Source organism: Gymnoscopelus braueri (assembly GCF_963280865.1).
Source record: "Gymnoscopelus braueri genome assembly, chromosome: 16".
NCBI classification, from domain to species: domain Eukaryota; kingdom Metazoa; phylum Chordata; class Actinopteri; order Myctophiformes; family Myctophidae; genus Gymnoscopelus; species Gymnoscopelus braueri.
Window position 1 is genome coordinate 2,400,179 of NC_137616.1, and position 14,910 is coordinate 2,415,088.

Genomic DNA, 14,910 nt, shown 5'->3' on the forward strand with positions numbered 1-14,910 from the left:
AGGACATAGGCCTTTCGTTGCTCATGTTTGAATATCATTTGATTTGTTAACTATGTCAACTTTTCTGTTCTGAAATGATTCAATAATTTGTGCAGGACATTGATTATCTGCAGGAGTCCATAGCTGAGTGGTTTGTGAGCCCGCCTGGGGAGCCAGAGCCCCTGGTTGTCCCAGGTATGATTCCAGGCCAGCAATGTAGTAGCCTAGTAATGTTTCAACATACTCAAGTTTGAAATGACTCAATAATTTGTGCAGGACACAATTTATCTGCCTGCAATGCCTACTGATTAATTTAATACTTTATTAACAGTTTGCAGATTGTACAGAGGTACGGTTTACAAAGATTCTTAAAAGGAAAACAAGCCTTGAGGGCTTGTTTCCATTGTGGTCCTATGTATTCAATTCATTAGGATGCTTTGAGTGAATCATGTGTCACCTATTTAAATGCAGCTGACTCAATCATCATCATCATCATCATCATCATCATCATCAAGGTGGCTTTTGTTATGAGTCTTTAACATTGATTGAAATGAACCCATGACTGCAGTTAATTAGAGGAGAGCTGGGAGGAGGTGTTTCTCCACTCCAAGACAAAAGGGAGGTATTGCTACTTAAACTCCTGCAACAACTCCTACATCAACACAACACACACTGTCCTGCTCAGTCAGTGCTCAGAGTCAGACAGACCACAGACCACAGAACACAGAGACAAGCAACTGCTATTATTTCAGTTCAACTTTCAGGCTGCACTTTTCTTCAAAGTGACCTTCTGAGAAAACATTGGAGTAGGATCCTAAGTTACAGGTAAGAAAATATAGCTTATAATCTTCCGAATTTGTCGGCTGTTTTCACATTAAGTAGTTGAATTAGTAACAAGCCCATTCTAATTTCAGTAATTGTAACTGTTATTGAAGTGACATATATTTCATCAATTCAACCTACAGTGCTCATAGACCACTGTAGTTTTTTTTTTTTTTTTTGGTAATACTAGTATATTAGTAGTATACTAGTATACGATTGCACAAAATATTCTGTTACAAGTAACTATAAAGTCATATATTCTATCAACAAAAAAACTGATGTGACTATAAGTTCTATGTTTCTGATGGTGGCCGACCAAGTTTTGACACAAGTCATATTGAACCATCAGAGACATATCGAGAGTTATTTTCTAGTCAGTGTGTAATGACAGTGATATAAGACATTATTTCTTGAGAATCAACTTTTGTTTGAATCACTTTGTAAAAACAGATTAAAGTTGTTATTACACATAACCTGCACAACACGTTATGTAAAATAACAGCCAAAGTCTGATCATTTTAAGTCAAGATGATGGTTTTATGGAACTATTTCATCGTCACATATGGCCTTTACAGTCAATCCTGGATATATTTTTGTATTTAACACTACTATTCATATTTAGTCATCCAGGGTGTAATTCAAGATGGCTCACTAAGCATAAATTATGTGTAGTAAAATCTGGAACATATTTTGTGTCGTTGTAGTGTATTAGTACTATTGCTGCTACTACTATAATTCTGCTACAACGATGACTACTACTATATAGTATTACAACTAGTAATTGTTATTGCTGTTGTTTTCTCTTCTAGTATTCCTGGAGTAACAGAAAGCGGCTGCAGAGAACAATGGCTTCCCACTTGCCTCGTCTGGAAGAGGAGCTCATCTGTCCCGTGTGTGATGACATCTGTAAACATCCTGTTCTGCTGTCCTGCAGCCACAGCTTCTGCAGAGACTGTCTGCAGGAATGGCGGGGAAGACCATCAAAAGAATGTCCTCATTGTGATATGATTGTCCCATTCAAAGACTGTGCCTGTCTAGGTATTGTATTTATTTGTGTTCTTTATTTGTTTGCATCAAAAGACTGGACTCTTTGTGATATGATTGTCCCATTCAAAGACTGTGCCTGTCTGGGTGTTGCATTTTTTTTTTCTTTTTTTTTTTTCCTTTAAATTTTATCCCACGATTTTTTAACCCATTTTTTCACCCAGTGCCAATTGTCTAAGTAATCAACACACCTTCACACACACTTTCACTGACACACTCTTTCCATACATTTATAATTCTTGTGTTGGTCAGTCTCTGAAGATTGCCAGGGAAGATTAGTGTCACTCTTGAAAACAACAGTTAGAATGTCTAGTGTCCAATAAAAGCCTATCGTTGCTGTCAGGTAGAAACCTTATACAGCATTTACATATTTCAAATGTTCTTTTTTTCTCCCCAAAAATGAATGCCCTACTTCATCATAAAGTAGTGTAAATAGCTGATGTACAAGCTCACAATATGACACAGGATTCAGGCCTGATATGACGTGTTGTTCTGCTGTTGTGCGTTCATCTGATGCTGTTTTGAACCTTATTGTTTTGTTTGATTTGTCATGTTGTTGCTTGTCGTCTATTGTCAAACTAACTGGGTTGTTTGTGTGATTTGAAAAGACTTGACTCTAATTTCACCTTCAAATGAATTTAATCCTAGACGTTTCACTCGCACATACAGTATGCAATATTGTATAACATACCCAATAAATACATGATCATGCTAAATATTCTTGTCTCATTTGTATGATGTTTTATTTACCCAGAAATATATATATGTATATATATATTTACACTACACATGTTTGATAAAAATAAAATTGTAACACAACAGAGCGCTGCGTACTACAATATTGTTAATGTAATACAAAGCAACGTTTGAACTAATAACATATACTTACATGCAACTTACATTGGCAATATTTAAAACAAATATGATAGTTGTGAAACTGTGCACACACACTCCCTGGTGCCGGAGCAGAACCTCTGCTCTAAATGTTTCACATGGGCCTGGCCAGGAGTACAGAAGTCCTGACGTCACTCGTTCATCCCCTGGGTCGTAAAGTAATTTCGCTATGGAGAATAACATTGGGTCATCTTAGAATCGTCTCATATAAGAATTGTGGTCCAAAAATAAACAAACTGTCTCTGCGATATTGTCAGGGAGGTGACTCTGTATCGTTTATGATAGTCAGTCACTCATATTTGATACAGTCTGTTTCTGGCGAAAATGTAACTAATTCGGCGGAAGTAACATTAGCGTTTTCTCACCGTCATTTGATGCTTCATATCCATAAGAGTCAAATCGCCGGGATCATTTGTTTATTTTTGGAACAACATTTGACGCGATATTAAAGACGTCTATGGGAATTCAGAATGGGGGTGAAAACCGCGACCCAGGTAGGATTCTTAAATTACGTCAGACTTCGGTGCTCTATTACTCCATCAGAGTTTGTCCAAACATCACACATACCAGTACACAGTATCAAGTGTGCTTTGTTTTGAACAAAATCCATCAAATCATTAACACAGCGTGCAATTGCCGTGAAACTTTGCACGCATATTGCCACTAGGCCAAGGAAGAAATGCCACCGTGCATTTATCAAATCGGCCTTCTGGTGGCGCTATAAGAGGCCGATAACTGAACCAATCGGCGTTAAACTTTGCACGCACACTCCCTAGAGGCCAAGAGAAAACCTCTGCCCTGCATTTTTCACATCAGCCTTTTATAGCGCCACCAGGAGGCCAATTTCTGCAAAACACATTTCTTGATATTACTTCTACAGAATTTGTCCAAACATCACGCAAATCGGTAAACATTATCTGTATAGTCATGTGATCAACATAAACCTGTCCTATTTTTCAGAATCCATCCTGATTGGCTAAGATTGGCATGTCAAGTTTGCAGGAGTGGCTTGTTTTGAACAAAATGTCTCAAATCATAAACGCAGTGTCCGATTGCCGTGAAACTTTGCACGCACTTTCCCACTAGACCGAGGAAGACATGCCACTCTTTTCACGTTGTCCTGTTATAGCGCCACCAGGAGGCCGAATTTTGTAAAAACACATTTGTTGATATTACTCCTACAGATTTTGGTTCACATCCCTATAGTCATGTGATCAAGACAGATAGGTCTGATTTTTCATATTCCATCCTGATTGGCTAATTTTGAACATTGCTAATCTTACTGTAGTAAAAGTATCAATACCACAATGTAGAAATAGGCTACTCTGTTACAAGCAAAAGTCCTGTATTAAAAATGTACTTGAGTAAAAGTACAAAACACTTAAAACTGCATTTATATAGCTATTAAAACTAGGTCTTAAAAATTGTTAACTGAAATAAATGAATAATTAACACGGCAGCCATTCTGCAGTGTTAAGTGGTCAGATGGGTGGGACTCTGAAGGCTTTTGATATTTTCAAGCGGGCCCTGATCGAGAAAACATTGAGAATCACTGTTGTAGACTATAGATATAATTATAATGGATGGAGGACATAGGCTTTTCGTTGCTCATGTTTGAATATCATTTGATTTGTTATGTCAACTTTTCTGTTCGCAAGATTGAAATGATTCAATAATTTGTGCAGGACATTGATTATCTGCAGGAGTCCATAGCTGAGTGGTTTGTGAGCCCGCCTGGGGAGCCAGAGCCCCTGGTTGTCCCAGGTACAATTCCAGGCCAGGCCAGCAATGTAGTAGTAATGTATGAACATATCAAGTTTGAAATGACTCTAATCTATATAGTAAAATCCCATCAAAGACATGATTACAAAAACACAATTGGACAAGTTTATACAATATTTCAGGAAAACTAAATTCAAGATCTAGATCACATAAAGGATTAAATCGGATAAAGAACTGAAAATAACCATACAAGGAAATGAGTGGAATCAGAGTTTTAAAGATATTTTCAATCATATAAGATTGTCTTTTGGCAGGAATATGCCTGGAAGATGAATATAAGGTTTTTCGCAAACGCCTCTATTGATATCCAAGTACACATTAAACTCTAGCTGCTGGAGGGGATGTGGGGAGAATAGGGTGGACCATACCCATATTTTCCTTGCATGGCCCAAAATACAAATGTTTTGGTCCAAAGTTTCACAAACCATGGAACAAATATTTGGAAGAGCTGTTAATTTAGAAAATCACAATATACTTTGACGTCCCAAAAGTGTACAAAGGGAAGACTTATATCTTTTTGGGATTCTGAGAATTACAGCTCTCAAAAAAATAAATAGATGTTGGAAAGGCTTGGAACTACCCAGGGTGGATAGATGGATGGAAATCAAATTAATGGAAAGGACAAGCTATTTGAAAAAAGATGGGCTCTCTATCTTTCAAATAAACGTAACTTGATGATTTAACTTTAATGACTTACTACTAGAAGGACTATATATTTTTTGAAGATTTTTATTTATTTAAACCTCCAAGTATTCAGAAACAAAATCGAAATAAAAGAAAATGGAAGACCTTTTTATTAGATTTTTGTGTGTTATTTTTGTTGTCTCATTTCCTTGCGCAAAAAAAGAAGAAAAAAAATCGGTTAATAACAGGAACATAAAACATGTGGAAATTATTATTATTTTATTTTTTAAAGAATTGAATGATTTATTGGTTTAACATATTTTGACTTAATAAAGTATTTTTTTTTTTTAATGACTCTAATTTGTGCAGGACAACATGTATCTGCCTGCAATGCCTATAATGTGATGTTGATTGAATACTACTATTAACAGTTTGCAGATTGTACAGAGATACGGTTTACAAAGATTATTAAAATGATAACACATACAAGCCCTGAGGGCTTGTTTCTATTGTGGTCCTGTGTATTCAATTCATTAAGATGCATTGAGTAAATCATGTGTCGCCTATTTAAATGCAGCTGACTCAATCATCATAATCATCATAATCATCATCATCATCAAGGTGGCTTTTGTTATGAGTCTTTAACATTGATTGAAATGAACCCATGACTGCAGTTAATTAGAGGAGAGCTGGGAGGAGGTGGAAGGAGGTGTTTCTCCACTCCCAAGACAAAAGGGAAGTATTGCTACTTATACTCCTGCAACAACTCCTACATCAACACAACACACACTGTCCTGCTCAGTCAGTGCTCAGAGTCAGACAGACCACAGAACACAGAGACACACAGAGACAAGCAACTGTTATTATTTCAGTTCAACTTTCAGGCTGCACTCTTCTTCAAAGTGACCTTCTGAGAAGACAAGTTTGTTGGCTGTTTTCACATACAGTGATTGAATGAATCCCGTTCAAATGTCAGTAATTGTCACTGGTTAGCATTGTGCTTAGTTTGTTCAGTGGTGGAAGAAGGACTGAGATGTTTTTTTTTAACTTAAGTAAAGTATCAATACCACAATAAAGTACAAGTTATAAAGTCATTAAGTTCAATTGGAATAAAAAGCTGATGAGACTATACGTTCTAAGTCTCTGATGTAGGCCTACCAAGTTTGACACAAGTCATGTTGAACCACCAGAGACATATTGAGAGTTATGTTCTAGTCTTTGTGTAATGCACGTGGTACTCAATAACAAATAGATAATAATAATTTATTGTTTTCGTTTATTCTTCCAGTATTCCTGGTGTAACAGCCTCAGTGAACATTGCAGACCAGGGATTGTGACTGCAGACAAAATGGCATCATGTTTGGCTAGTCTGGAAGAGGATCTCACCTGTCCCATGTGCCATGACATCTTTAAACATACTGTTCTGCTGTCTTGCAGCCACAGCTGCAAGACAGCTTTATATATTATATATTTTTTTTTTTTCATTTTTTTTGTACATAGTGGTATTGTTTCTCTGTATTTTCATGTTGATTTGAACTGTTTGGTTGCTACTATATATGTCTATGAAATTAATTCAAGGACCCCAACGGAAACAAGTCCGCAAGGACCTTTTTGGTCGGACCTTTTAGACAAAGGTATTATAATTGTAACTGTGTTGTTTTACATTATTTTGCCTAATAAAATGTTCAATCAATCAATCAAATGTTTGACTACATTCAACATTAAGGAGTTGAATATTTCAGAAATATGTCCTGAAACAGTGTTTAAACTGGACAGCTCTATACTAGATCATGTTGACACATTTTTAGTTTACCAGTTATTCTCTTTGTCCATAATCTATATAACATAAACCCACCATTCCAATTTGCACACACACACACACACACACACACACACACACACACACACACACACACACACACACACACACACACACACACACACACACACACACACACACACACACACACTCAGCAGGAAATATTGTGACTGACACTGTTCTCTCAGTGAAGCAGAAACCCCGGAGGATCAGAGTCCATTTGGACTGGAACAGAGGAGAGCTGTCCTTCTCTGATCTTGATTCTAACACAAACCTACACACCTTCACACACACTTTCACTGACACACTAGTGACTATCGTCGCTGTCAGGTAGAAACCTTGTACTTCATCATACAAGAGTGTTGCACAAAAGTACTGAAAATAGCTGATGTACAAGCTCACATTATGACACAGGATTCAGGCCTGATATGACGGTTGGAACTCCTGTTCTCCCTATTTTGTTTGACATGTCATTTTGTGTCTTGTCGTGTACTGTCAAACTATATTTAGGTGTCCTCCTTCAGCGTGCAAGAACCTGCTTTTACACTGTACAGGTCCTTTTTAGGGTCTTTGGACCTTCTTCTAACTCCTCGACCTATCCTGACATGGTTCCCTCCCCTTATGGTGTCCTATGTGAATTGACACCTTTTTACGCCCACCCAAGAGCTTTTAGCTAAAATGACACTTTCCAGAGAGTTCTCTCCCTCATCGCTTTGTGAGTTTCATCACTCCAGTCCACTCCACTCAAGTCCAGTCAGTCATCAGTGACTGACTGGGTCACATGACCATTGAGAATAACAGAAGAAGATTGTTTAAATAAACATAAACAACCCAATCTCCTTAGCAAACGACCAATTGATAAGAAATGACCACACCACGAAAACATGCATAGATTAAGATTAAGCAAAATACATAAAATATTTACTGCCAATATTTACATTTGTTACGTTTCCCCACTATGTATATTATGTATTCACATTTTTTAACGTATGCATGTTAAGTGTTTGAAGTGACGTTTCTCATGCCAATAAAAATAAAGCTCCTTTGAATTGAGTTGTGACGTACGTAAATGTATGAATAATGACAATCCGGTACACTTCCCCTTCTTGAGATTATAATTGTCTCCGCCAGGCCGAAAGGCATGGCGAGAGAGTATGTTTTACCCCCTGTCCGTCAGTCCGTGTGTGTGTGTCCGTCCGTCATTCTGTCATTTTGTGTACAGCTAATCTCTGGCACCGTTGGCTTGATCGCAGCGAAACTGTGCACACACACTCCCTGGATGCCAGAGCATGGGCCTTTTATAGCGCCACCAGGAGGCCGATTTGTGCAAAACACATTTTTAGACAGTACTCCTACAGATTTCGGCCCAAAATCCCCCAAATCCATACACAGTATCTCTATAGTCATTAAAAGAAACGGCAGATTTCAGATTTTTCATATTCCATCCTGATTGGCAAAAATTGGCTTTCAAAGTTTGCAGGAGTACTCCGTTTCGAACAAAATGCCTCAAATCATGAACACAGCATGCAATTTCCGTGACATTTTGCACACACATTCCCATTAGGCCGAGGAAGAAACGCCATTTGAAAATGTTCAAATCAGCCTCATGGTGGCGCTGTAACAGGCCGATTCGTGTTTTTACCTATAACTGCATCGATCAGTGTAAAACTTTGTATGCACACTCTCTAGAGGCCAAGGAAAAGCCTTTGCCCTGCATTTTTCACATATGCCTTTTATAGCGCCACCAGGAGGCAGACTTATGTAAAACATTTTTTTTAATATTAAGCCTTCAGATATGATCCAAATTTCATGCAAATCGGTACGCATGATCTCTATAGTCATGTGATCAAGACGGATCTGTTTTATTTTTCATATTCTATCCTGATTGGCTAACATTGACATGTAATGTTTGCAGGAGTGGCCCGTTTTGAACAAAATGCAGCAAATCATGAACGCAGCGTCCGATTGCGGTGAAACTTTGAATGCACATTTGCACTACGTTGAGGAGCAAATGCCACCCTTTTGACATTGGCCTGTTATAGCGCCACCAGCAGGTCAAATTTTGCAAAACACATTTTTAGAACAAAATGCCTCAAATCATGCATGCAGTGTCCGATTGCCGTGCACGGCCTAGGAATAAATGGCACCCTTTTCACATTGGCCTATTATAGCGCCACCAGGAGGCCATAATAACCTTCCTGACCTGGCGGAGACTTGTGCTCCGAGGAGCACAAGTCTAGTTCCCTTTTGATGTGGAATTTGTTGACCTCCCAACTTCCCAGTAAATGGCAACATTGACACATCATAGGCCACCAGGTCATTTAGAGCACTGGTTATTATCACTCATTGAGTTTAGTGACAACAATATTTCATCACCTAAACATAACAAGCTTTCACATTCATGTTGTGCGACTGCACATTCCTGCTAATGTACACATGTTTGATAAAAAATAAAATTGTTACACAACAGAGCGCTGCATACTACAGTATTCTTAATTTAACTTTACAATAACATATACTTACATGCAACTTACATTAGCAATATTTTATTACTAATTTAATCGCTACACCTTTGGCCTTGTCTCCGCCAGGCCGAAAGTGAGATTTTTTTTTGCACCCTGTCAGTCCGTGTGTCTGTCTCTGGACAGCTAATCTCCGGTACCGTTGGCCTGATCGACGTGAAACTGTGCACACACTCCCTGGATGCCGGATCAGAACCTCTGCCCCAAATGTTTCACATGGGCCTGTTATAGCGCCACCAGGAGGCAGATCTTTGAAAAACGATTTTTGTTGATATTATTCCTACAGAGTTTGTCCAAAAATCACGCATAGTGGTACACTGTATATCTATAGTCATTAAACCAGACGGGTCTTTCAGATTTTTGTCTCCACCAGGCCGAAAGGCATGGCAAGAGAGTATGTTTTACCCTCCGTCCGTCCGTCCGTGTGTCCGTGTGTCCGTGTGTCCGTGTGTGTGTCCGTCTGTCACCAGCTAATCTCCGCCACCGTTGGCTTGATCGCAGTGAAACTGTGCACACACACTCCCTGGATGCCAATTCCGAACTTCTGCTACAAATTTTTCACATGGGCCATTTATAGCGCCACAAGGAGGACGATTTGTGCAAAACATATTTTTTGACAGTACTCCTACAGATTTTGTCCAAAAATCTCGCAAATCAGTACACAGTATACTCTATAGTCATTAAACGAAACAGATCTTTCAGATTTTTCATATTCCATCCTGATTGGCAAAAAATGGCTTCCAAAGTATGCAGGAGTGCTCCGTTTTCAACAAAATGCCTCAAATCATGAACACAGCATGCAATTTCCGTGAAATTTTGCACGCATATTTCCACTATGCCGAGGAAGAAATGCCACTTGAAAAATTTCAAATCAGCCTCATGGTGGCGCTATAACAGGCCGATTCATGTTTTTACCTATAACTGCACCGATCTGTATAAAACTTTGTATGCGCACTCCCTAGAGGTCAAGGAAAAACCTTTGCCCTGCATTTTTTACATTTGCCTTTTATAGCACCACCAGGAGGCAGACTTATGTAAAACATTTCTTTTTATATTACTCCTTCCGATTTTATCCAAATTTCACGCAAATCGGTACACATGATCTCTATAGTCATGTGATCAAGACGGGTGTGTTTGATTTTTCATATTCCATCCTCATTGGCTAAGATTGAAGATCTAAGATTTGCAGTAGTGGCTTGTTTTGAACAAAATTCCGCAAATCATGAACGCACCGTCCGATTGCGGTCAAACTTTGCACGCACATTCACACTATGTTGAGGAACAAATGCCACCCTTTTAACATTGGCCTGTTATAATGCCACCAGCAGGTTTAATTTAGCAAAACATTTTTTTTGCACAAAATGCCTCAAATGAATGCAGTGTCCGATTGCCGTGCAAGGCCTAAGAACAAATGGCACCCTTTAAACATTGCCCTATTATAGCGCCACCAGGAGGCCACAATAGCCTACCTGACCTGGCGGAGACCTGTGCTCCGAGGAGTTCATATTCCATCCTGATTGACTAAGATTGGCTTCCAAAGTTTGTTGTTCGTTCTGAACAAAATCCATCAAATCATGAACACAGCGTGCGATTGCTGTGAAACATTGCACGCATATTGCCACTAGGCCGAGGAAGAAATACACCCTACATTTTCACATCTTATAGCACCACCAAGGCTGATTTTTGCTAAACACATTTATTAATATAACTCCTACAGATTTTGTCCAAAAATCACGCAAATCGGTAGACATTATCTCTGTAGTCATGTGATCAACAAGGATCTGTCCAATTTTTCATAATCCATGAGATTGGCATGTAAAGTTTGCAGGAGTAGCATGTTTTGAAAAAAAAATGCCTCAAATCATAAACGCAGCGTCCGATTGCTGTGCATGCAAATTCCCACTAGGCCAAGGAAGACATACCACCCTTTTCATATTGCCCTGTTATAGCTCTACCAGGAGGCCAATTTTTGTTAAACAATTTTCTTAATATTACTCCTTCAGATTTTTCCAAACAACACACAATTCGGTAGACATTATCTCTATAGTCATGTGATCAAGACAGATTGTCCGATTTTTCATATTCCATCATGATTGGCTAATTTTGAACATTGCTGGCCCACAATAACCTACCCTGACCTGGTGTAGACCTGTGCTCCGAAGATAACTTTTTGAGTTCTATCTGTTAATTAAGGTGTTTTATTAAATTATTTCTGTAGATTCTAGATTCCAGAGGTGCAAGCTGGAAATGAACTGACCTGGTCCTGTGACCTTTCACACTAGTCATATGCAGTGGGAAAAGTACTAAGATTTATATTACTTAAGTACAAGTATCAATACCACAATGTAGAAATACTCTGTTACAAGCAAAAGTCCTGTATTTGAAAAACGTAAATGTACAAAACACATAACATTGCATTTATATCTATTAAAACAAGGTTTTACAACATTGTTCACTGAAATAAATGAATAATTAACACAGCAGCCATTCTGCAGTGTTAAGTGGTCAGATGGGTGAGGCTGCGAAGGCTTTTGAGATTTGATCCAGACAACGTTGAGAATCACTGCTGTAGAGACTATAGATATAATGGATCGAGGACGTAGGCTTTTGGTTGCACATGTTTGAACATCATTTGATTTATTAACTGTGTTAATTTTGCTGTCCGCAAGATTGTAATGATTCAATAATTTTATCAGGATGCCATTCATCTGCAGTAGTCTCATAGCTGAGTGGTTTGTGCACCAGCCTGGTGCACAAACCACTGGTTGTCCCAGGTATGATTCCAGGCCAGGCCAGCAATGTAGTAGTAATATTTGAACATAACATAACAGTCTGCATATTGTACAGAGGTACGGTTTACAAAGATTGTAAAAATGATGAACCTATTTAAATGCCTATTTAAAACCTATTTAAATGCAGCTGACTCAATCATCATAATCATCAAAGATTGTTAAAATGATAACACATACAAGCCCTGAGGGCTTGTTTCTATTGTGGACCTGTGTATTCAATTCATTAAGATGCTTTGAGTGAATCATGTGTCACTTATTTAAATGCAGCTGACTCAATCATCATCATCATCATCATCATCATCATCAAGGTGGCTTTTGTTATGAGTCTTTAACATTGATTGAAATGAACCCATGACTGCAGTTAATTAGAGGAGAGCTGGGAGGAGGTGTTTCTCCACTCCAAGACAAAAGGGAGGTATAGCTACTTAAACTCCTGCAACAACTCCTACATCAACACAACACACACTGTCCTGCTCAGTCAGTGCTCAGAGTCAGACAGACCACAGACCACAGAACACAGAGACAAGCAACTGCTATTATTTCAGTTCAACTTTCAGGCTGCACTTTTCTTCAAAGTGACCTTCTGAGAGTAGGATCCTAAGTTACAGGTAAGAAAATATAGCTTATAATCTTCCGAATTTGTCGGCTGTTTTCACATTAAGTAGTTGAATTAGTAACAAGCCCATTCTAATTTCAGTAATTGTAACTGTTATTGAAGTGACATATATTTCATCAATTCAACCTACAGTGCTCATAGACCACTGTAGTTTTTTTTTTTTTTTTTGGTAATACTAGTATATATATTAGTAGTATACTAGTATACGATTGCACAAAATATTCTGTTACAAGTAACTATAAAGTCATATATCGGAATAAAAAACTGATGAGACTATAAGTTCTATGTTTCTGATGGAGGCCGACCAAGTTTTGACACAAGTCATATTGAACCATCAGAGACATATCGAGAGTTATTTTCTAGTCAGTGTGTAATGACAAAGTGATATAAGACATTATTTCTTGAGAATCAACTTTTGTTTGAATCACTTTGTAAAAACAGATTAAAGTTGTTATTACACATAACCTGCACAACACGTTATGTAAAATAACAGCCAAAGTCTGATCATTTTAAGTCAAGATGATGGTTTTATGGAACTATTTCATTGTCACATATGGCCTTTACAGTCAATCCTGGATATATTTTTGTATTTAACACTACTATTCATATTTAGTCATCCAGGGTGTAATTCACAAAGATGGATCACTAAGCATAAATTATGTGTAGTTATGTAAAATCTGGAACATATTTTGTGTCGTTGTAGTGTATTAGTACTATTGCTGCTACTACTATAATTCTGCTATAACGATGACTACTACTATACTAGTATTACAACTAGTAATTGTTATTGCTGTTGTTTTCTCTTCTAGTATTCCTGGAGTAACAGAAAGCGGCTGCAGAGAACAATGGCTTCCCAGTTGCCTCGTCTGGAAGAGGAGCTCATCTGTCCCGTGTGTGATGACATCTGTAAACATCCTGTTCTGCTGTCCTGCAGCCACAGCTTCTGCAGAGACTGTCTGCAGGAATGGCGGGGAAGACCATCAAAAGAATGTCCTCATTGTGATATGATTGTCCCATTCAAAGACTGTGCCTGTCTAGGTATTGTATTTATTTGTGTTCTTTATTTGTTTGCATCAAAAGACTGGACTCTTTGTGATATGATTGTCCCATTCAAAGACTGTGCCTGTCTGGGTGTTGCATTTTTTTTTTGTTCATTTTTTTTTTCTCCTTTAAATTTTATCCCACGATTTTGTAACCCATTTTTTCACCCAGTGCCAATTGTCTAAGTAATCAACACACCTTCACACACACTTTCACTGACACACTCTTTCCATACATTTATAATTCTTGTGTTGGTCAGTCTCTGAAGATTGCCAGGGAAGATTAGTGTCACTCTTGAAAACAACAGTTAGAATGTCTAGTGTCCAATAAAAGCCTATCGTTGCTGTCAGGTAGAAACCTTGTACAGCATCTACATATTTCAAATGTTCTTTTTTTCTCCCCAAAAATGAATGCCCTACTTCATCATAAAGTAGTGTAAATAGCTGATGTACAAGCTCACAATATGACACAGGATTCAGGCCTGATATGACGTGTTGTTCTGCTGTTGTGCGTTCATCTGATGCTGTTTTGAACCTTATTGTTTTGTTTGATTTGTCATGTTGTTGCTTGTCGTCTATTGTCAAACTAACTGGGTTGTTTGTGTGATTTGAAAAGACTTGACTCTAATTTCACCTTCAAATGAATTTAATCCTAGACGTTTCACTCGCACATACAGTATGCAATATTGTATAACATACCCAATAAATACATGATCATGCTAAATATTATTGTCTCATTTGTATGATGTTTTATTTACCCAGAAATATATATATGTATATATATATATTTTTTCAATTACTCCTGTGAGTGTGCCTTGGCCAGAGAATTCAAACCTAAGAGAAGACACAAATTTTTTTACTTCACCACTAGATGGCGCATATGACAGATAAAGAGAATCCAAGTGGAAAAGTAGAAATAAATAATACAATACAAATCCACTGTCAAATCTAATCCTAACTTAATATTAATGATCAT